The 24,076-nt window shown below is 39.6% G+C and overlaps 1 pseudogene; it reads right to left on the bottom strand.

Annotated features, from left to right (window-relative positions):
* The window catches only part of LOC122710064, a 37,226-nt pseudogene extending 13,773 nt beyond the window's left edge, over positions 1 to 23,453 (bottom strand).
* Between the last annotated feature and the right edge of the window lie 623 nt (positions 23,454 to 24,076).

Raw genomic sequence — 24,076 nt, 5'->3', positions numbered from 1 at the left:
TCTCTAAAAGTAAGTAATACAAGTGCTCCATATCAAATAAAATGGATTTAAAATCACTTTCACACATAATTATTAGAAAATTTAATAGCAAAATTTCATAGTCACAAAATTGATGATAGGCCTAGTTATCCTGAAATAAGCACTGCTAATAAGGCAGCACAATACAGCACAGTACACTATTAATGACAGGTATTTCCACATTATTTTAAATAAAGTATTAACTAACCAACAGGTACAAGTCCTCAGATAGTTTTTACACTACTATAGCCCTAAGTTATTCACAGATGCTGTGTATTAGGCAATTAAGGGGTTCTCTGGTTAAGTTATTTGCTTCCCTTTGTTCTCAGTATCTAAAATGAAACTCAAAATAATAGAGAGAAGGCAAATCTGAATTTTGTAACTCCTCTATAGAATCTTAGCATTTGCAGAAAGGCCTGTAACACTGTTAGCATCAAAGATGGATACTTCTATAGTGCTTCAAAGTTTCTTCAAATTGATTTTAAAGTCACAGAATTAAAAGTTACACGATAAAAAGGGCAACTGAACCTAATATGATACTTAACCCATTTTACAAATAAGAGAATCAAGGCTTAAAATTCACTTACTCAACGTCCCACCAATTATCAGAAGTAGTTCTCTTTCTCCTACCCTCAAAGCAGAGAGTGGTTCCCAAGGTCAGCTGCACACTGGATTACCCGGGACGCTTTAAACACTGCCTGGCTTCTGCTTCAAAATGTTCTGATTTAACTGCATTAGGTACGACCTGGGCAACAGGATTGTATTTAAAGCTCCCCAGGTGACTGCAATGTGCAGCCAAGTCTAGGAATGAATGAGTCAGGGTTAAGATCAGAATCTCTCAGGATGCTTTTGTCTATGAAATCATGCCTCACACATCATTCCTCAGCTTGTCAAAAGGGGTGTGTGTGTGAGAGAAAGACACACAGGGACAGAGAGGCAGATAGACCCACAGACTGTGTCTTGAGGGCAGGGAGGAAAGGTGGAATTCATGTATGTGTTCAGAGACATACATCTTGAAAAAGTTGCACAAGTGATTCTAATAAGGCTCACCTACCCCAAATGAAAACTAATCCCATTGTATTTTTCAAAATCATTCCTAAAAGCCAATTTGCCCTATTAATTTTCTCAGTAAACCTTTATTTCATCAATAATGAATGTGAATGGTCATTTTTAAAACTTAATGAGAAAAAAATTTACTTTATTTCCAAACACTAAGACTAGGTTGAGAATAAAAAGCATGAAACCTACTTGTCTGAGCAAGGTTAATCTTTAAAACTACTTCTGAATTATATACTGGAACATCAGGCTCTTTTGAATTCAAAAGAAGCTGTGAGTCTAGCCACAGTGAGAGTAGTTTTTAACCCACAGATTTAGAGTCTTGGCTGAATAAAAACATTCAGTGATTACGAGAGAAGTGCCAAAACTCAGGACTTTAAAGAGCAATGGGGCTCAGTTTTTGTTGAAATACGATCTGACGGAAACTAATATTATAAGAAAGTTACATTATTATGATTGTGAACTGGTTGTTTTTAATTAAAGTTAGAAGTTACTGATCATTTAAATAGCTAAAAAATAAAAAGCCTTGCACATTAAAAATTAAATTAAATTTATAAGCTAATTATACTTTTAAGACAGAAAAGTAAAATTAATGATAAGGATACTAATATTTTCTTTCTTTTTTTTTTTAATTTTATTTATTTTTTCAGTGGGTTTTGTCATACATTGACATGAATCAGGAATAGATTTACACGTATTCCCCATCCTGATCCCCCCCTCCCACCTCCCTCTCCACCCGATTCCTCTGGGTCTTCCCAGTGCACCAGGCCCGAGCACTTTGTCTCATGCATCCCACCTGGGCTGGTGACCTGTTTAACCATAGATAATATACATGCTGTTCTTTCGAAACATCCCACCCTCACCTCCTCCCAGAGAGTTCAAAAGTCTGTTCTGTACTTCTGTGTCTCTTTTTCTGTTTTTGCATATAGGGTTGTCGTTACCATATTTCTAAATTCCATATATATGTGTTAGTATGCTGTAATGGTCTTTATCTTTCTGGCTTACTTCACTCTGTATAAGGGGCTCCAGTTTCATCCATCTCATTAGAACTGATTCAAATGAATTCTTTTTAACGGCTGAGTAATATTCCATGGTGTATATGTACCACAGCTTCCTTATCCATTCCTCTGCTGATGGGCATCTAGGTTGCTTCCATGTCCTGGCTATTATAAACAGTGCTGTGATGAACATTGGGGTGCACGTGTCTCTTTCAGATCTGGTTTCCTCAGTGTGTATGCCCAGAAGTGGGAGTGCTGGGTCATATGGCAGTTCCATTTCCAGTTTTTTAAGAAATCTCCACACTGTTTTCCATAGCGGCTGTACTAGCTTGCATTCCCACCAACAGTGTAAGAGGGTTCCCTTTTCTCCACACCCTCTCCAGCATTTATTGCTTGTAAACTTTTGGATAGTAGCCATCCTGACTGGCATGTAATGGTACCTCATTGTGGTTTTGATTTGCATTTCTCTAATAATGAGTGATGTTGAGCATCTTTTCATGTGTTTGTTAGCCATCTGTATGTCTTCTTTGGAGAAATGTCTGTTTAGTTCTTTGGCCCATTTTTTGATTGGGTCATTTATTTTTCTGGAATTGAGCTTCAAGAGTTGCTTGTATATTTTTGAGATTAATCCTTTGTCTGTTTCTTCATTTGCTATTATTTTCTCCCAATCTGAGGGCTGTCTTTTCACCTTACTTATAGTTTCCTTTGTTGTGCAAAAGCTTTTAAGTTTCATTAGGTCCCATTTGTTTATTTTTGCTTTTATTTCCAATATTCTGGGAGGTGGGTCATAGAGGATCTTGCTGTGGTTTATGTCGGAGAGTGTTTTGCCTATGTTCTCCTCTAGGAGTTTTATAGTTTCTGGTCTTACATTTAGATCTTTAATCCATTTTGAGTTTATTTTTGTGTATGGTGTTAGAAAGTGTTCTAGTTTCAGAATCCAGATAGGAAAAGAAGAAGTGAAACTCTCGCTGTTTGCAGATGACATGATCCTCTACATAGAAAACCCTAAAGACTCTACCAGAAAATTACTAGAACTAATCAATGAATATAGTAAAGTTGCAGGATATAAAATTAACACACAAAAATCCCTTGCATTCCTATATACTAACAATGAGAAAACAGAAAGAGAAATTAAGGAAACAATACCATTCACCATTGCAACAAAAAGAATAAAATACTTAGGAGTATATCTACCTAAAGAAACAAAAGACCTATACATAGAAAACTATAAAACACTGATGAAAGAGATCAAAGAGGACACAAACAGATGGAGAAACATACCATGCTCATGGATTGGAAGAATCAATATTGTCAAAATGGCTATTCTACCCAAAGCAATCTATAGATTCAATGCAATCCCTATCAAGCTACCAACGGTATTTGTCACAGAACTAGACCAAAGAATTTCACAATTTGTATGGAAATACAAAAAACCTCGAATAGCCAAAGTAATCTTGAGAAAGAAGAATAGAACTGGAGGAATCAACCTGCCTGACTTCAGACTCTACTACAAAGCCACAGTCATCAAGACACTATGGTACTGGCACAAAGACAGAAATATAGATCAATGGAACAGAATAGAAAGCCCAGAGATAAATCCATGAACTTATGGACACCTTATCTTTGACAAAGGAGGCAAGGATATACAATGGAAAAAAAACAACCTCTTTAACAAGTGGTGCTGGGAAAGCTGGTCAACCACTTGTAAAAGAATGAAACTAGGATACTAATATTTTCAAGTAGCATTTCCCAAACTGTTCTGGAAAGTCAACATTCATATGCTAAGAAGACATTATTTAATGTTCCATGGACAACTCCAAGGGAGGTAGGAAGGTCTGCATCCTGTTTCGTTTTTAATTCTCTCTCTTAAATAAACTTGAACATTCCCATTATTAGGGCGTTTTGAACTGTGCATCTCCAATTGTGGACTATGAGGGGCTTCCAGAAGTTGAGGAATAGTTTTCGTCATTGTAACACTGTTCGTGTCTTCTTAAGTATAAGCCTGGCCACAGCCTTGTTTCTGAAACTTCATCTCTTTTTTTGTTCTCTGCTTTGATTGATACAGTGTGTTAGAGATACACATATATAAACAAAAATTAAAAAAAAAACAAAAACAAAAATTAAATGTGTCTATTAAGTTAAAATCTCAGTTGAACAAATTTCATCTATGGAGAAATTAAGCTTGAGAGTATGCCCCTTAAAACGGTTTTGATATATTTTCCCCCTCTTTGGGGGAGAGGAAGGAGAAGTAAAATTTCCTACAGAAATATTGCAGGAAAAAAATGCACGGTGGGATAAATCTGACCAAGTCCAGTTAAATTTAACTGCAGATTCACTTCAGTGCCAATAGGGGACAAGCTGTTCCTTCTTCTAATGGTAGCTTCCAAACTAGTATACATAGTTGTAGGACTCTCCCAACTCATAAAGAAATAATTTTTTTTCTAGAAACATACAATAAACAGGTACCTCTGTTTCTCATTACGTTCAACATTGTCTTAACAATAGAAATGAATCAAATGAGGTTTACATTTTTCCTGGGATTTCTCACTTGCTAACTGACTTTCCCTTCTATCATGTACTCTATGATTAACATGGAAACTGAAGACTCATATTGAGAGGTCCCTGAAGCCAACATAGAGTTGACACCAGTTTCTTAACCTGATCACTGAAAAGGACAAACCAAACGAATGAAATAATGTATGGCGAGGATGCTTTCAGCATGAAGGGGGTCTGCCACTCAGCCTTGGCAACCTAGTTGTACTCACCATTTTATTGTGGTTCTAAGATTAGGCTCGCTGACTGTGCTGTCATCTGGAAATATGGTTGGGCATGAGCTATACTTTTTAGTAAGCTTCCCTGGAGATACCTGAAGGGGAAGGGAGATAGAAGAAAATGTCACAGTAAGTTAAACCTATAAAAGTGTGTTTTTTCCTTGGTTAAAATGTCAAACGATAAAGCATTAAGATTTTCCTTATACTCCATGAACTGCTGAGTGTGGCATCACGTGCAGCTCCATGGGAAACCTCTGTACTCTCACTTCCACAGGCAAGATCTGAGAAATGTGGTATAAACTGCTGCTCTTGAAAAAGGACCCACAAATGAACCTGGAAAGCACCTATTATAAATTGCCTTTATAGTAATGAGAAAGCTTTTAGTAAGACTTCAGTGTTTCTTCCTTAAGCAATGAAATGCAGCGGAGATTTCTATTTCTATTCATTTACTACAATAAAATGCAATGCTTTATATAATATCGATGTGAGAGCATTTCATTGCAGTCAATGAACGCCAATCATAAATGTATTAGTTTGGGAGACAGTGTGAGGAAACAAGCGTTTTTGAATCAGAGGCTGGGCATGCCAGGGCTGCTCTATCACTAGTGACCTGAAGGCCATAAATCTCTTTGAGCCTCAGTTTCCTTATCTGGAGGATGAAAGGGTATAGCTTTAAGATTCTCTCACAGCCAAGAAACAGACAAAGCAGCTCTGAGAATTTCACGGTTAAGTAAGACTGCCATTATATTACACAAGGGAGAGCCTCAGAGAATACTTTCCACTCATCTCACAGTTTTATTAATTCTACTCTACATGTTATCTGCCACTCATCATGGCACTCTGCTGCCTTGCGCATGCTGCTCTCTGCCTGCAGTGGCTTCTTCCTCCTCCTTGTCCCAGCAAGCTTGACCCCATCGACCTCCAGCAAACCTCAGCCAGCAGCCACACCACCAAACTTCTACCTTTCTGCACACTTACACCTCTGTTTCACCACCTGTTACATGGTCTCAACTGCTTGCCTGGTATCCCCCTCCTAAGTAAGCAAACAAGCTCCTCCAGGTGACAGATTCTTACTGCTCCTCCTCCAGCTGCTGAGAACAGAATCTGGGACAAATTAGGAATCAAGAAGCATTTGACCAATTATTTAAGATCGATTACAACTGGAAGGTAAATCATGCTAATGATACACATTCAAACTATCTGCAGTGGTGCTGGGTAGGTGACAAAGAGCTTTGTCAGACCCTCTAGAGAACAAGCTATCTTTAAAACACTTTAGAAGTATCCATTTATTTGTGAAGAGCCCAAAACACAGCCATAGTCAAATACTAAAACAGCCTGAACTATGTGAGGACAATTCTCTTCCTTTAAGTAAAGGCCAATAATCAAATCCCAGTCACTGTCAGTAGCTCTGAGTAATAGCATTCTTTAATACCACAGAACACAAGCAGTTTTAACACTTGGTTTTCTTGGTTTTTGTTTACTAATTCAGATGAGCCTTCCTTCCTTCTATTAAAATAGTTTTCACCACGCTGTCACACTCTATCCGTGTCCTCCACAAATGCATCAAAGGTGAAACAAGGAGAAAATCTAGTCAATGTTTTTTTTAAAATACAGAGCATTTAAATAAACATTGCCAGTAGCCAATAATAAGAACTATCCAAATGGGTGTATAAGCCACCGTTTTGCTTGTTTCAGGTATTTTATGGCAAGGCCACTTACTCCTTATTAACAAAAAGTTCTACACATAACATACCTGAAATGCACCACTATTTGGAAGAATTTCTCCTTCAAGCTAGAAATGATTTCAACTGAAACTCATATATTCCTTAAGCCATCTGGTTAATGTGTAATTTCAGAATCTCAAAAGAGACACAGCATGAAAACTGTTCATTCAAATAGTTATATTCTAAATGAAGTTATCTTTTAAAAGGTCACCACTATTAAGAGTATGACACATTACACACAGTAAAAGTCAGTTCTGACTATAAAATCTACCTATGAGGGGAATAAAAATAGTAAGAAAATGCACCAAAATATAGACTAGTTTGTAGAGCTTTGGCTTTGGGTAACATTTATCCCGTTTTTCTCTATTAAAACTTTTTCTTTATTATGAATTATATCTGTTTATCTTTGGAAATATTAGTGCTGAAACGTTTAAGAAGTTTAATCAGACGTAGCCCTACAGACTATGGGCGCTCATTTAGTCTATCAGTAACCTACAGACTACTGGCTAGATCCTACCAAAGAAATAGTGAACACTTCTCCAGGCCTACTCCTGAAGCGATTCAAACTTTTGGCATCTACTATTCACTAAAGGATGGCAGAATTAAAGCCTCTGAGCAAAGCCTGGATGTATTAGCTGCCAACAGGTTACTTTCCCCTCATCTCACTTTAAAATTTAAGGTAACTGTCCTTTATGATTAAAGCCTTATCATCACTGGCTCAAAACCTCAATAAACTACACTGACAAAGATTAATGATATAAAATGCAAATACAAAAATCAAACAGCAGAACCCACTCACTGATAGTTTAATGTTCAATGAAGAAGAGTATTTACCTTCATTCAGAGCTAAGGACAGAACAGATGGACTTCTACAATCTTTACAAGAAGGGAAAAGGCTTACTTAGTAGACTTCAGTTTTAATGGCAAAGACTAGAAAATCATCATACTGGAAGACTAATAAGTAACAATCCCCCCCAAAACTTATCATTAAAAGTCAAGCACCTGTTGAAATTCTGCCTCCACCCAAGTGAATCTTCCCATCCTGCCTACTGCCTCTGAGTTTAACCCATCAAAAAAATTAAGCTGAAATTCACTTTTTTCTTCCCCTTTCCACAAGCTTTAGATGTGTTTATTAATAATTATTAAGACTTTAACTTAAAATTTTGTAATATTCTATGCATTAGCCTGGGGCTTCCCTGGTGGCTCAGTGGGTGAAGAATCCACCTGCCAATGCAGGAGACGCAGGTTTGATCCCTCAATCAGGAAGATCCCCTGAAGAAGGAAATAGCAACCCACTCCAGTATTCTTGCCTGGAGAAGTCCATGAACAGGGGAGCCTGGTGGGATACAGTCCCTGGGGTTGCAGAAGAGTCATGTCTGACTTAGCAACAAAACAACAAGAAGTGCATGAGTGTAAACTACTCCATCCACATTATTGCACGTTAATGGCCAATGTGGCAGGATGAGTAGTCTGAACAGGATTCTTATCAAGGCCTTAGTAGAAATGTGCAGTATTCTAATTGTAGGTATAATAGAAAGTACTGTCTGAATCAGTATCATTAACTATACTGAATTAAAACTTTTAAACTGAGAATTTACATTCAAAGTATAAATCCAGCTTTGAGTGGACCAACCACAAATCTACTTCTTTTCCCACCTTCTTTCAGAGATATCATCTCATTAGAATTAAAAGTATTTTTTCAAAAAAGCTGTACCCAAGACAGGATAAACTGCAGATGATTTTTGATGTTTGAAAGATGAAAAAATGAGATAAAGGAGTAGTAACTGACATGGCATAACAGAGGAAGCACAACCTTGGAACTACAGAGTGACTGGGCCAGGAACAACAAAACCAATCTGGCTTACAGAACCCAAGGCAGGTTCAAAATTCAGAGACGTGGTCGCCAAATCCGTGCAGTGAGGTCTATCAGTTAGCAAAGTGATGCTTCCAATTAGATCTTAACAGACAGCGAGGGACCATCACATGTTTGAGGGAAACCTCCAAGAAGTCACAGATCAAAGCAGGGAGAAGGAACTGATGGGAATGATAAAAATCCAGGAGCAAATAAAAACTTTAAAAAAAATCTTCAACATCTACAGAAAGATGAGAAATTGCGTCAGTGAAAAAAAGAATGAAAGGATGGAAGAGAACTCTAAAAAATAAGGTAGACAAAACAATATATTCAATAGAAGGATTAGAGCAGAGTCAAGGAAACCTCCATGAAGTAGGACAAGAAGACAAAATGGAAAACAGAAAGGGAAAAAAATCTGTGCAGAAATATTGCTCTAAAATTTTCAACATCTAACAGGAATCCAAAAGAAAAAAATAGAAAATACCAAAGCAGCACACAAAAAAATTCACTAGAAGAAAAGATGTTCTGCATGTTTAAATGCCCCAATAGCGTGACAAGGTCTATACCAAACCATGTTATGAAATTTCAAAACCCCACAAAGACAGAGGGTACTACAAAGTTCCACAGGAGGAAGGAATGGAGAAAAGACTAACTTGGTAATATACAATGTATCAAATTCAATAGATTTAAGAGCAACACTGTAAATGAGAAGAGAAGAGGGAAATGTCTCTAAAACTGCAAAAATTAGTTTCGACCTAGAATTCTACACTGTATCAAATAGAAGGAGTTTCACAGAGGCTAGGTCTTTATAAAATTTTTGCTCATGTGCCTTTTTCCAGGAAAATGTGCTCCAGTAAAACAGGACAGAGGGAAACCGAATCTAGGACATAGGCGATCCAACACGAGAGAGCAGTGATGTGAGATCCCAGGTGACTTCACACAGATATCCCAGGAAAACAGGCACAGAGCTAGTCCAGGAATCATTAGTATGTAGGAGGTAGGAAGAAAAAAGGTTGGCGAAGAGTGTCTCCAAGAAGAAATGGAACAGATGTGGTTTTCTGGATGGTAAATATTTTTGATAGGCATGTGACAAATGTTACAACATTTGGGGGAAAAAATAGCTGTTAGAGTGAATATAGTCAGGAAATTAATTCCACAGAACAAAAATGAAGAATGTGAAAACAGGGAGACTGGCCAGGGAGCTACTCAACTATGTTGGGCTGTGTGAGATCATGTTTGCTCGAAAAAGCAGAACTGGATTATCCTGAGAAGTGTAGAAGTGCTCAGATTTCATTAATATTGAAGAAAAAGAATGAAAGGTGTATAAGGAGGTGGCACAGAGAACTATATGGCTCAGCAATGAACAATACTTGCTTAGTCATAATAAAGTAAACAGTGATTCCGATTTAACAAAAACTGATGCATGTAAAGGGACCAGAAGGAGGGAAATAAAATCACGGTGGACGAGGAGGTTAAGCTTTCACCTGTTGTACCAAGAAGTCAATGGACGGTGCTAAAAATTAAATTACCTATTACACTTTTATTACTTTGGTTAAAAACTAAGATAAAAAATTTAAGGCAAAAGAATTTAAGGTAGATCTTTATGCTATAACCATATTATTGAAATTTAACTTAAATGTCAGGACCCTTAAAAAAAAAAAGGGTACTACTAAGTCAAAAACCTTTCTGAATATACTTGATAATTAGGAACTAGAGATTCAGAAATTTTATAAATAAGAGGTTAATGCTAACAGTATTGGATCCATCATACTTTTTAGGAATCATGGCAGACATACTTTTAATTAATCAAACTATTGATTTCTTAACTTTTCAACTATTTACTTACATGGTTTAAATGGTTGCTCTTCCTCTTTTCTCGCACTAAGAATAAAAAAAAAAACTAACTGATGAATTCTGATAAAACTACCATAGAAAAATAAGTCACTAATTATCTGATGGATTACCAATATACACAATGAGTTAAAATTTCATTCTGTTTTTTAAAATAATTTCCAACAAAATATATAATTTAAACCACCCAGCAAAATGAATCCTATAAATAATATCTAAAAACTTAGTTTTACTATTTGACTAATACTAACAGATACTCTGTATTAGGTACAAATCAAAGACTCTCCATTTACAAAAGAAAAGGACAAAGCAAATTAGGCCAGGTGAGATATTTAGCTGATAAAAAAATTTACCAGCTGCACAGTATGTAGTATTTTCTAGTTCTACATGTACTTTAGTCACCAGGATTAACAGATGACAACTCCAAGTTCCAGTTTCTGGTCAAGCACCCGTGTCTCTGGAAGCATCCCGAACCCCTTATTGGCCACCTACTCAAGCACCCAACTTAAAAAATACAGGTTCTTTACACACTGGAAAGTAATCTATAAATTTTAACATACGTGCTGACCTCACTGAACATACATCGACAGCACACAGAACTGTTTTGCTCCAACAAAGGCCAGAAGAATATAAGCTCAAAGAGGGTCTTAGGCCATACACTTTCCCATGGCATCACAAGCACAAATTCCTTCAGACTGAGGAGAGACAGGGGCATGGGAGAGTGTTTCTTTTCCTCTCTCCACCGTCTCTCTACAGTGTGAGCAGCTCAGGAGTCTGGAAAAGACTGAGAAATACAGTAATCCTAACTAAAAATAATTGCCTCAAGGCAAAGTACACACACTTTAAGAAAATGCAAACTAGAAACCCCAGGAGCTCCCAGGTTGGAGAACATGTGGTACACTCTGGGCCCTGCCCCCATGCCTGGCCCTCTTCCGTCTGGCTGTTCCTGAGACAGACCCTTTGATAAAAACCAGTAATCTAATGAAAATAAAAGAGGAAAAGAACCCTCTATTTTTTACTGTGCTGCATTACTTCAAATATTATAGAACGTTCACTTCTGGTATTCCTGCTCTCATAAACAACCGAAAAACCTGATCATATATGGCTTTTTAGCAAATAAACTAGGATTTAACATATATTAAGGAAGACAAGCAGGCAAGACAAGCAGGAGTGCAAAAACTTCTGATTCTCATCTTAAAACAAGCAGGACACTGGAAATTTACACAAGGTTTCCCACACTGAGGATAACCTTCTGGAAAATCCCATATGGCAGGCACATTGGTCTGATTACCCTGACCCAGCACTACATCAGGATGAAAGAACTTTGAAGAGCTAAAAGTTCTTATAAGAACTTTTAAAAGAACTTAAAAATTCACATGAATCTGGATGTGAGAGAGGTTCACCCGGTTGAGCACTGTGCAAAATGGTGCCGAAATCACAAGCCTCGACTCCCATACATAACAACTGATTATGAAGACCTAACTGTGACCTAAACCGTGTCATTCATCTTTAACTCATGTGCTCTTGGAGCGAAAGGAAAAGGACAAAGTAGCATGGAAAAACAGACCACAACTAAATTGTGTGGCAAGCTGACTGCTGATAAAGAAATAGCAAAGTGTATAAACAGATGGCCTGGGTGTTTTTCCTCATTAAAACAGTGACACCTAAATGAAAAATGTATCATCACATATTAAAATAAAACATCACATATTAAAATATTATCACATATGAAAAAAAAAAAATTTAAACCATTCTAAGTGCTTTTCTGTATCTTCCTATAATACACAAAACAAAAACAGTTTTCAATCTTTTTCTCAGGGGGGGAAAACACTGTCTTACCGTCCGTTACAGATTTGCTCCGGAAAATTGTGCTTGCCCTTGGGTGGTCAAAAGGGTTTGATTCCAAAGCTAAGTCTGCACAGGAAAAAGAAAAAGGTGTGACAATTTAGTTAAGTAGAAAAAGACATGACTTTTAAAACAGCTACACGCTGATTTTAATCAAGTTTAATAGTCTTAAGAAGAGCGTTTAGTAATGACAAGAAGGAAACTGTAGTAAAGGCAACAATACAAAAATTCTATTGGGAAACAGAAAAATTGTAGAAATTCTCCATATATGTGGAATAAAACCAGGGCTATGTCTTAGGCTTTTTTTTTTTTTTAACTTGCACTTAATCTATGCCACTTTTAGGCAAATCATGTATGTGATTCCCCTCCTACATATTGATTAAAAATTCAGTCACCTCTCTTTAAGCTGATATTACTAGCACATTTCAAGAAGTCTCAAGAAGCAAGTTATGCTGTAGTCACTTACTATCAGATACCAGATCAATCAAATATGCTATAACCAAATGAGCTGCTTTTGGCAAACGTTCTTCAGACAATCTAATGGCTAATTCCAACTACACTCAACAAACCAACTCATTTAGTTGGCTGCCGTTTATCTAGGGGCTATTCATCATGGCAGATTTAAGAGGATTACATAAGAGTTCAATGTTCTGATCCATAGGAACACTTCCAGGATAGTGAGTTTTAACTTGGCCCTCTATTTCCAAAGCTAAACTCTCACTTCTTCCTTTCATGCTGCATGATTAATAGAGGGCTTCAGTAACAGTATTTCCTGGAGCACATCAAAGGGCTGCTTGAAAAAAATTTTGCCCATACCTACATAAAAAAGGTGGGTCTGCTGGCAGTTCAGCTTGCACGAAGGTGGGACAGTCTTCTATTTAGGCAGAAATATCAAGCAAGCACAGGCTGCCATGCTGGACAGTAAGGTTGTTGTTTAAAACAAACGTAAAAGCCCTATGGGCAGTTACTTAGTGAAGTCCACCTCAAACCAATTAAACAATCTTTTAAGAAACTGGACCAAGATTTTTAAAGAGCAACAGTTAAGGCAGCATTTCCCAAACCACATAATAATTGGCCTATTTTTAAAGGGGACTTTGGTGGTCAACGTGATTTACACATTATCGCTGAGAATCAAAAGAATATACACATTGATATATTAAAAACTAACCATGTGTTCCCCATCCCGTATGGCAAAAACGACTACAATATTGTAAAGTAATTACCCTCCAACTAATAAAAATAAATGAAAAAATAAATAAAAACTAACCAGTCCCATAGTGAATTCTGTCTGACCCAGCATTTAACAAATGTTATCTACCTAGAAGCCTTTTCTTCCCCAAAGAAAGAATTTTGCATGAACAGTAATTTGGGACTTCCTGGTTTAATGGGAATTTAATTGTTACTGCCAGCACTAGAAATTTACATAGCTAAACCGACTGCTTTGTTCTTCGTGAAAATTCCTTCACTGCATTTGGAGTTTATTAAGCTGTTTTTGGAGAAAATGTTCTACTCAACAGTTTTATGTAAAAGACCCATAAAATTATTTTAAAGTTTTTTCCCCCCTACAGATTTGAAAAGTGGGACACTGGGAAAATAAATTATTTCAGTTATACACAAAGTTGACAGGCACAGACTTTCGACCTAAGGCTTCTGAAAGGATTCATGACTACTTACTTGTACCAGAAAGTAAACAGACTACACTGGAATCTAAAAAATAAGCAGAAATGCTTGCAAAGTAGCCATATGGAATGGTAAAATTTAACAAGAGTCAATGGAAGTCCAGGAAAAATAAGTGTCAGGATCAAAGAGAAGCAAGCTTTAACATACACACACACACACACACACACACACACCCCTGCCAAACCAGGGTGTGTTACAGGTATGCTATGATGTGCTACTATGGATCTATATACAGAAATCAAGAAGGCTGGGATAAAAGAAATGACAACATGCAGGAAAAAAGTAAACTTGCCCAAGTGATCAGAAAAGAGCTGGCACTCCCCCTACCCTACCCTAGAGGTTTCAAGGGTGGGCACATGACCCAGAACTGACTGACAGATCACAGCTTTCCTGGAACTTTCCAAGACGCAGAAGAAGGCAGAGGGGTGCCCTAGGACCCTTAGCTAGTCTGGGGCTGCTGGACACTCCTCTTGCCATCATGAGGGGAAAGGCTTTTCAGGAGAGATCAATAGAGGACAGCAGAACTGAGATAGGCTGTGAGGTCATTGAACTCCTGGGTCAAGTACTGCTTCATTTACTCATTCAACTCCAGTTATATAAAAGTCAATATATATATTTTTTAATTTAAGCTATTCTGAGACATTTTCTCAAGCTTGCAACTGAAAGAGACCTGGTTAACCAGCAGTACTGATGATCACAATGAAGGTGGGGAAAGGTAAAAGTCACTTGCTCATTCCTTTAACAAATGTCATGAACAAAAATTTGCATGAGCCAAAATGACCCTATTTAAAAATTAACCCACAGACTTACAACCCTTACTTTTAGTTGTTTTCCTTATACATTAGAAAAAGCTCTAATTAGTGTATAATTTATGTCTTCTTGTTACTAACAACCCTTCTACATCTCACTGTTGCATATTTACTGTTTAATGAATACACAACAGTCCATCAAGCGTTATTCCTGTGCTGGACTTAGCCAATCCCCTATTGCTGGGGTTTAGGTACTTACAACGTTCTATTCTTTGATGAGGAAACTTTTCATCTATAGTTATACAGCTTTTTAAATAAATAATGGTTTTATCTCCTTAGCAAAGATCTTCAAAAGTGGGATGTCTAAGCCAAAAGGTTAGATCATTTTCATGGCTCAAGGTACAGTGCTAAACTGCTTCCTGAAGAAGGTGGGGCCACATTAATGTATAATACTACCAATCATGACAGTTTTAGTTCCGACCCCTGCTCTGTACAGTTGAGAGGCGGGGGGGAAGTTCTACTAATATAAATAAGGAACAGCACTGTAGATCTAATCTGTATTTCTTTCGATTACACAGTTTTTACTACTTTCCCATAATTATCAGCATCATTTCCACTTTGGTGAGCTGCCTATCATTCATACATACTAAACATACCAGGGCCTTACTGCTGTTAATTTGCATGAGGTTTTCAGAAAATATTAATCTTCTGTTTACAGCCTATATAACAATTTTCTATACAACTTGCACTTTTTGCCAGTGAAAACTACATCACTATTTTATAACAGACTTGACAAGTAAGCCATTAGACAGTAAACTCATACATACACACAATATTTCTGCACACTCCATTAACTGTTTTGCCAAGAGTCTAAGGAGACGATGAAAAAAAACTACCGTACTCTTCACTGTCACAAAGGTAAGACTGTCAACTCTGAAGCAAAGCATTACCACCCACACTTCCCCTCATCCCCTCTCCCACAAGCACACACAGTAATGTTAGAGGTATTTTGAGAAATTACTGTGCATTTTATATGTGAATTCTTCCTAAAATTACTTCTCCAGCAATCTTTAAGAATGTTTTAACCCAGGAGAAATATTCTTGAGCTTATGATTAGGGGTTATCATTAAAGTTATATTTTAAGACCCATCACTTTTATATTACCAATTTAAATTGCAACTTATTTGACAGCATGATAGACTTATGTGGAAAAAGGATGGCTAAAAAAATTTAAGTTGGGGTCTTAATATAAACACTCCCAGGAGGAAACCTGTAAAATACCAGGTCACTGAACATTACTTTTCCTCCAACCTAACATTCTATCAATCGTGAGATCCATCTCAATTGCAGATGTTAAAAATATGAAAATAAAGGCCACTTAGGACAAACAAGATGCATTACTGAAGCCTAAAAGTATTAAAATTATGCTGTCAAACTGTCAATAAATGATTTTTCCCTGTCAAAATATCAGAGAGAGGGTAGTGACCAAGAAATCATCTGACAGGAGGAGACTAATGCCAACATACTGACTTCAGTTCAGTTCAGTTCAGTCGAGTCCAACTCTTTGCGACCCCATGAATCGCAGCATGCCAGGCCTCCCTGTCCATCACCAACTCCCGGAGTCCACCCAAACCCATGTCCATTGTGCCGGTGATTCCATCCAACCATCTCATCCGCTGTCGTCCCCTTCTCTGCCTGCCCTCAATCTTTCCCAGCATCAGGGTCTTTTCAAATGAGTCAGCTCTCTGTATCAGGTGGCCAGAGTATTGGAGTTTCACCTTCAACATCAGTCCTTCCAATGAACATCCAGGACTCATCTCCTTTAGGATGGACTGGTTGGATCTCTTTGCAGTTCAAGGGACTCTCAGGAGTCTTCTCCAACACCACAGTTCAAAAGCATCAATTCTTTGGCGCTCAGCTTTCTGTATAGTCCAACTCTCACATCCATACATGACCACTGAAAAACCATGGCCTTGACTAGATGGACCTTTTGTCTCTGCTTTTTAGTATGCTGTCTAAGTTGGTCATAACTTTTCTTCTAAGGAGCAAGCGTCTTTTAATTTCATGGCTGCAATCACCATCCACAGTGATTTTGGAGCCCAGAAAAATAAAGTCAGCCACTGTTTCCACATCTATTTGCCATGAAGTGATGGGACTGTATGCAATGATCTTGGTTTTCTCAATGTTGAGCTTTAAGCCAACTTTTTCACTCTCCTCTTTCACTTTACCTTCATCAAGAGGCTCTTTAGTTCTTTTTCACTTAATATATTGCAATTAAACAGGACTGTCAGCATTTTCTGGGCCAACTTCTGGGCTCCAGTTTACTTAAAGGTTTACTCCATTTACTGAACTGCCCTATCACCCCTAGTAGTACAGTATATTAGTTTTATGGCTAATATTACATTTCATGTCTTACAGTCATCCGGTGATTTCATCTGAGTCCACACTTCACACCCTAGCCAAGCGGTTCTTGCCAGCAGATGCTGACCTGGGCTGTCTCACCGGAGGGCACACAGCATGCTCCTGCAACCCCCTCAACTGACCTGCTTCCCCAGTTTCTGACCAAGCTGGCTTCCAAACTGCTTCTCAACTTGCCTCTAACTTGGTTCTCAGTCCTGCCTTACCTTAATCCTCAATCAAATGCTGTAATGATGATGACCAAGAGATGATAGACAGGTAAGTATACCTGGATTTATGTATTTCTAAGGAGTACATAGCTCGGGCTTCTTGGACTTTTAGGAACCTTTCTGGGTTGCAAGCTATGGTGATTTCATTTCACATCATACAATGTTACTGTTTTAACTCTTCAAGTTTTATTGCTTTAATACCCTAAAAATAAACAATTTTTCTAAAAGGGGCGAGAAAAAAGGGAGTATTTCAAAGCAGAGCACAAAATGACATCAATAAATTTTATCCCTATATGTCATGTACATGGAATTTACAGTCCTGATCTATCAAGGTTTTAAAAATGAGTAAAACCTTGGACAATTCTATACCTCAGAGAAGAATCCCTACACTGCCTAACTCAGAACACGATAAGAATCAAATGAAATTCAAGAGCAATCCATACACTATAGCTTCACAGAGTTACACAAGCCCCTTCACCATGACAAGGCTGCAATCCATGAGGGGATATACTATATAAAGCATAATAAATGACACATCACAGCTTTCACAAATTAACTCAAAAGCCAAAAGTGAACATTTAGCATTTCATAGGAAAACTGATGTCCACTTATCACCCTCAGCCAAATAACATCTTAAGTAGATAGTGCTTTGTTGTTGTTCAGTCACTAAGTTGTGTCTGACTTTGCAACTCCATGGACTGCAGCACGCCAGGCTTACCAGTCCTACACGATTCTGTTTGTGCAAACTCATGTCATTGAGTCAGGCCACCCACTAAAGGAAAGAGGATAAGAGTACCCAAGGGCAAGCATTTCTCCTAGTGTTCTTCCTTTTTCTTCTTTAATAAGCAAATACATATCATTTCTCCTGCTTCTGTCCTGGAGATTGGTGTATATTTTCTCCCCATTTTTTTTCAGGTTAACATCCCCTGCAGATGAAGTCATTAACAGTGGAGAGAGCTCCTTCACAGCTCCCTAATTCTTCAGTGTCTGGATGTGCTAGTTTACCAGTCCCTTACTGGACATCTGAATTATTTCCAGTATTTTGCTACTGAAGATAATGCAACATATGCAGCCTATACCTTCAGAATAAATTCCTTTAGTAGGATCTCTGGATTAAGTGAGACTGTGCCAACTTCCCCTTCAAGGGTTGACCAATCTCCCATTTTTACCAGCAATATATGAATGTAACTTTCCTCAGTATCACCGAAGAATGCAGTGCCAAGTTTCTGAATTTTCTCCCAACACAAGCTACAGTAGTTGTATTTTCACTTCTCTTATGTGTGAGGATACACTTAAAAGCCATCCGCATTTCTTTTTCTGTGACTTATCCCATTCATATTGCTGTTAGCCTACTTTTAGATTCACTCAGTTTCTTCAAGTCAGCCTATTTTAGGCCCTTCTTAATGTTGCTTTTTTGTTCAAACCACTGTTGGCTCTCAGCTGAGTGACTACACCAGCTTCCTAGCTTGTCTCCCTGCTTCATTCTACCCCTGCCCACGTGAGAGTAGCGAGTAGCTCGTCTGATCTCCCTCCCCTCTCCCCACGTCTCCTTCCCCTTCTTTAAGAATTATCACCATTCCCTTGCATATAACCTTTCAATGGTTTCCCATTACAATTAGACTAAAATCCGTATTTTTTCTTGTCAAGGTCTACTAGACACAAGGCCTTAACCCCCTGATATTCCTCCTGGCATTCTTTCACTCAGCTGCAGCCACCCTCTTTCTGTCCTCTGCCTACACCGAGCATATTTCCTTCTGAGGACCTCACAGGGCTCCCCTTCACTCCTAGGATGCTCACTGTCACTTAAGGAGACCACCCCCAGTAACACTGCCCCCTCCCCAGTCCATGACCATCCTTTTCTTTCTTCTCAGTGTTTCGCTACTTGACATTATTCCTGTGTCAACAGGCCCCAGGGACCTCTAGGAAGTAAAGACCAGAGTTAGGGTTTGGGTTTTGTCAGTATAACCTCTGTTTGTCCTGCCCCTAAATCGTGCCCAATAATCATCCATTTCAGTGTACCCCAAATCATTTATGCTTCTCCCAATTTTCCTTCATCATCTAAGATTTCTTCTAATGCTGTCCTTTGATGGGTCTGTCACCCAAGACCAGCATTAATTTCAGATCTCTTCGAGCGGTAGTTTAGTTACTCAGACTCAAAGACACCGACAGGTTACCAAGACCCACAAAAACCTAAGAGAGGAAATCTACTGTTCAGTGACAAATCAATGGTAACTTTAATTTGGGGACAGAACATTTAATGTTAAAATACCTTAACTACAAAATGACTCACCCTATGAATTTAATTAAGTCGAAAGACAAAGCCACAAGACCAGAATTCTGCAGGGAAGTACGATACATCACTTTTTATGTCTGTGCCCAGATTAAAGCAATATAATGAGATTATAAAAGACAACCATAAAGGGTGGATAAATGAATGATGCTCCAACCATTAAACAGGTGGTAAAAAGCAGACTGCACAGCTACATGCAGCTGCGTGGAAATACATCCTGGGGCACGCTTCAGGTGTCAGCACGGTTCCAGGAGCTTCCCGTCTTCACTTTACAAGAGAAAGTTACAATGTGGCACACAAAGAACGATCTCATACAATAAACACAACATTCTGTTTATTCGTATACAAAAGGTTCAGGAAGAACCAACACCAAAATATTAATGAAAATTCTGGATATTCTGAGTATGAGTGAATGACTTTTTAGTATTTTGCAAATCTTTTACCTCAAATGTTTACTGGTATCAAAAAAGTAAAAAAAAAAAAAAAAGTGTTTATAATAGCTACTGAAAGGAGGAAAAACCTGTTGCTCAGAGGTTTTCCCCCATTACGTTGTCAATTCCTTCCCTACCCGCTCCTTGGAGGATGGAAGGAAGGAATCACTTGAGAGAGCAGCTTGCACCAGAGAATGAGCAAAGTTCCTAAGAGGAGAATATAAAGGCTGTTTGAAAAGCTGATGCATAATAATAAAATCAGATAATAGGACCTTAGCATCTTATTTTCTATTATTGACAGTAACATCAGTTACATTAGATACACTGTTAAAGGCAAGATAGCCACAAAATTCTTTTGAGTCTATCTGATATTTATACTAGGTTCGTAGGAGTTAACTGAAACAGCTTGAAGAAATCATGTTCTTCTCAAAGGTTTCTGAAGAAAAACACACAGCATCATTTATGTTTGGTTTTGTCTAAGTAACCAAATAATTCTTCACTGCAGAAAAGCCAAAATGTTTTATATCAATGGAGGTATTTCTCAGTTTCCAGGGAAACTGATATAAAATTGTCTGAAATAAAAACATTAAGAGCAAACTTCCAATGTGCTTGCACTTTACATTCGTGTTCTGACCTCGTATCTATGGAAACTTAATAATAGGCAAATGCTGAAATTGAGGTTTCTCTCATCACTTTATTGAATGCCAAAAAAGAGAGACAAATTTAAGTAAAATTTTCACAATCATGTCAAACATAAAAAGGTAAATTCTGTGCTCATGAACCCTCTTTTTCTAGTTCCCGGCTCAGCACTCCCCCTCACTAAATGCTTCGTACCTTACCTGCCCCCTTACCGGTTTCTCTTAATGTCCCTCTGTCCAGGGCATTCTCGGCTTCAATTCGAGTCAGCAGAACAAACTCTTTAAAATATACCAACATGTTTACCTGACTGGTAAATTGAGGCTATTTCACGACTTCTTTTATTCCTATCCATTGTAAGAAATGTACAGACACAGAATGCAGAGGTATGTGTTGCTTCTGAGTTGTGAACAATAAACTTAAATGGAAATAACCAAACTGAAGTTGAGTTAGGCCTATCTTATGGATAAATTATAAAATAAAAGGTGCATTCCAAACTTTTTTTTAAGCACCCAACAACTGAATTTGGTGTATCTACCATTCTCAAGTCTGTCTCTTCTGTTCAGTAGCTATGTTACACAGTTATTTCAGAGCTCTAAGTCTTGGCTTCTTCATTGGCATCACAGGGAGAATATTCACAGGCCTTATTTATAGATGGAAGGGTCAGGTGAAATACACCCGAAAATATGTTGTAAATCGTAAAAGAATCATACAGAAGTCCAATTTTGGTCTCCCTACACTAGCCTACTACTGTTTTTTAAAATCACTTAGAGGCTTACCTTATAGCAACAAGCTGAGCAGTTTTCACAGGTATGCACAAGCTTTGTTTTTAAAGCTACAATTAATTTACATTAATTTGTGCTTTCACAGTATCTGAGTATTCTGAAAAGGGAGTACTTTCCACTTACAAAGCCATGTCCATCATATGGGTGAGTTCACAGGCTTACCTATTCTAACTTTGAAAGAAATTAAGTAAACCCAAATAAAATTTAAATAGAAGAGCTATAAGACATATCCTCTATGAAATAAAGAAATACTCTCTGGCATTTAAATGAAACAAGTGGGCCAGTGGGGCTTTAACATCTTCATGGCACAATGTTTTCTACTTTAAAGAACACAGTCTTGATTAATGAGCCACAGTGTTATCCAGAATCTTTTTTTTTTTAGAACCTAGAGCCGTCCAGTCTCAAAATTCTAGAGGAAAAAAAAAAAAAAATCAAACATTTCCTCTCCTCTCTCTCCTCTTCTCCATGACAACCCACCCCCACCCCCAGCCACTTCGTCTTCAGAATTTTCCCTGAACTTTATAAAAGTTGACTAGGATTCCACGGGCAGGAGGGGGTTGGAAGGAGAGGTAGCCATGGAGACAACTTTCCTGCAGGATCTGCCATCTCAACTGCCAAATCTTTGCATTACAAATTACAGTCTGAATTTCTCTTTTCTCCTTTGAAACTTTTGACCAACAGTCTCAGGAACCACCCCCAATCCTCCCTTAGAAGAGGCAACATGCAAGTGAAGTTGGTTAAAGCTGGGGAGCTGAAGACATTTTTGTGTCAAAGTGGGAATCTTAATCTGAGCTCCGTGGGATCGTCTTTGGGTAAAAACAACAACAACAACAACAAAACTATTCCCTGCAGCCGTTGCAGTAACGTTTCACACCGTTCAGTTATTTTAAGACCCCCTCTAACCTTTTTCTTTCTTATCGTTTTCAAATTATAGTTAGAATAAGGTCGCTTCAATCAGGACAACTCTAGACAGAATATTACTTAACGCCACACTAACTCTGTCGATAGCAGTTTTGATTTTAAATAACAAACCCTAAAATCTGTCTTAATTGTCCCGGGTATCAACTATCCTAACGAGTGGAAGTGTATCTAGATCCTTACCTCGTTCCTTCTCTTAGGTACCATCTGAACAGGTAAGGATTGGAAGATGGGATGGATATCGCCGAAGTTGGGAGTATTTAAGTTTTCATTGAGAAAAGAGAGAATACATCAGAAAGTCTTTACAAAGTCCCACAAGATGTTAAATAGAATCACGAACAGGAGCCACAGACTTGAGGGTCTTGGGTCGGGTTGCGAAAAGGGAATGGGGAAGAATTGGGCGTTCGGGGAGAGAAGAGGGAGAAAGACTGGCCGGACGCGACGGAGAAAGAATAAGGGGTGGGGACGCCAGGCAGGGCCAGCCTCCGTCCTTGGTGCCCAGCCCCGAGAGAGCCAACTCCAGGCAGGAAGGAGCCCTAGGCGGCGGCTTCCTCCCGGGGGACCTGGGGGTCGGCGGAGGCCAGAGGTAAGCCCGAGCAAGGGGCGAGGCGCGCCGGCCGCTTCCTTACCTTCGGGCATCTCCCGGTCGCTGCAGGTGGTGGCCTTCACCCGCTCGGAAATCCAACTCGGTGGCTTCCACGGCAGCCGGCGCCGGTGCTACGGCCACCGGGTCTCCGGCCGCCGCCTCGTAGACCTCAGACTCGGAGTCTGGCTCCGCCGGCCCCGCGCGCCGGCCCAACTTGGGGCTGGCATTGGGGGACACGCAACAGGTCAGCGTGTGCCCCATGGGGCGCCTCCGCTCCTCGCCGCCGTCGCCTCCGCTCGGCCCCGGACTCCGCCAAGCTCAGAGACCGCCCCCTCCCCCAACAATGGCGCGGCGGGCACCGGCAGACCCGGGCTATGCCGGGGCTGCGCCGCACAGGTAGACGCGGCCTCGCCTGCCTCTCTCCTGTCCGCCACGCCGCCGGGGCCGGAGCAGGGCTCCGGCCCGGCCGCACCCCCGCTGTCTCGCCGCCGCCGCCTCCCCGGAGTCAGCTAGTCAGTGAAGGCTGCGACCAGCCGGGCTTATTTAAAAGGGGTGGGGACCCGACAAGCGCTGAGACGCACAGCCACTGCCGGGAGAGAGCGCGGTCGGAGCTCCTCCTCCTTCCGCCGCCGCCTCCAGACTGAAAGCCGCTCGCCTGGCTGGCCCTTGCCAACCAGAACGCGTCCTTCGGTCACCTGGTTACGACGGACCAATCACACACAGAGGTTCCTCCCCGCGCCCGCCTCAGAGAGCAGGCACGTGACTCACAATGCCCCGCCCCCACCCCGCGACTGCCCCGCCCCTCGAGTGGCGCGCCCGGGACTCCTGTTTCCATTCCTCGTGCGGCACTCGGGGCTTTCCGTGTCCTTCGGGAAGCATTGCGGGAGTTTGTGAATCGAAACTAGAGAGTCAGTGGACTCTATAGAAGGCTTGTTAGTCAAGAGTCAGTTCCGTTAAGCAACTCGGTTTCACCGGGTCTGACAGCTGACTCATTTGATGCATTCCTCAACGGACTTAGTTACACCCGAATTGTTGACAGTTTTTTGTAACTAAATGTTCCTCTCAAATTGACTTCGAAGGAGTGTTAGTTTCCGCCTTCAGTTTAACCATAGCAACCCCCCGGGTCCTCAATAAAGAGCTGTGTCCGTGTCTTGAATGAGACTCGAGGACACGTCACCCCTCCGCTTCCTCCTCGGTAAATTAGGGACCGAACGCCTCCCTCCCAACTCTGAAATGCTGGGATTCAGCCACTCGATTTT

This window comes from Cervus elaphus, chromosome 16 (assembly GCF_910594005.1).
Source record: "Cervus elaphus chromosome 16, mCerEla1.1, whole genome shotgun sequence".
Lineage (NCBI taxonomy): Eukaryota > Metazoa > Chordata > Mammalia > Artiodactyla > Cervidae > Cervus > Cervus elaphus.
Note: the sequence above shows the minus strand (reverse complement) of the source record. Positions and strands in the feature narration are given on the sequence as shown.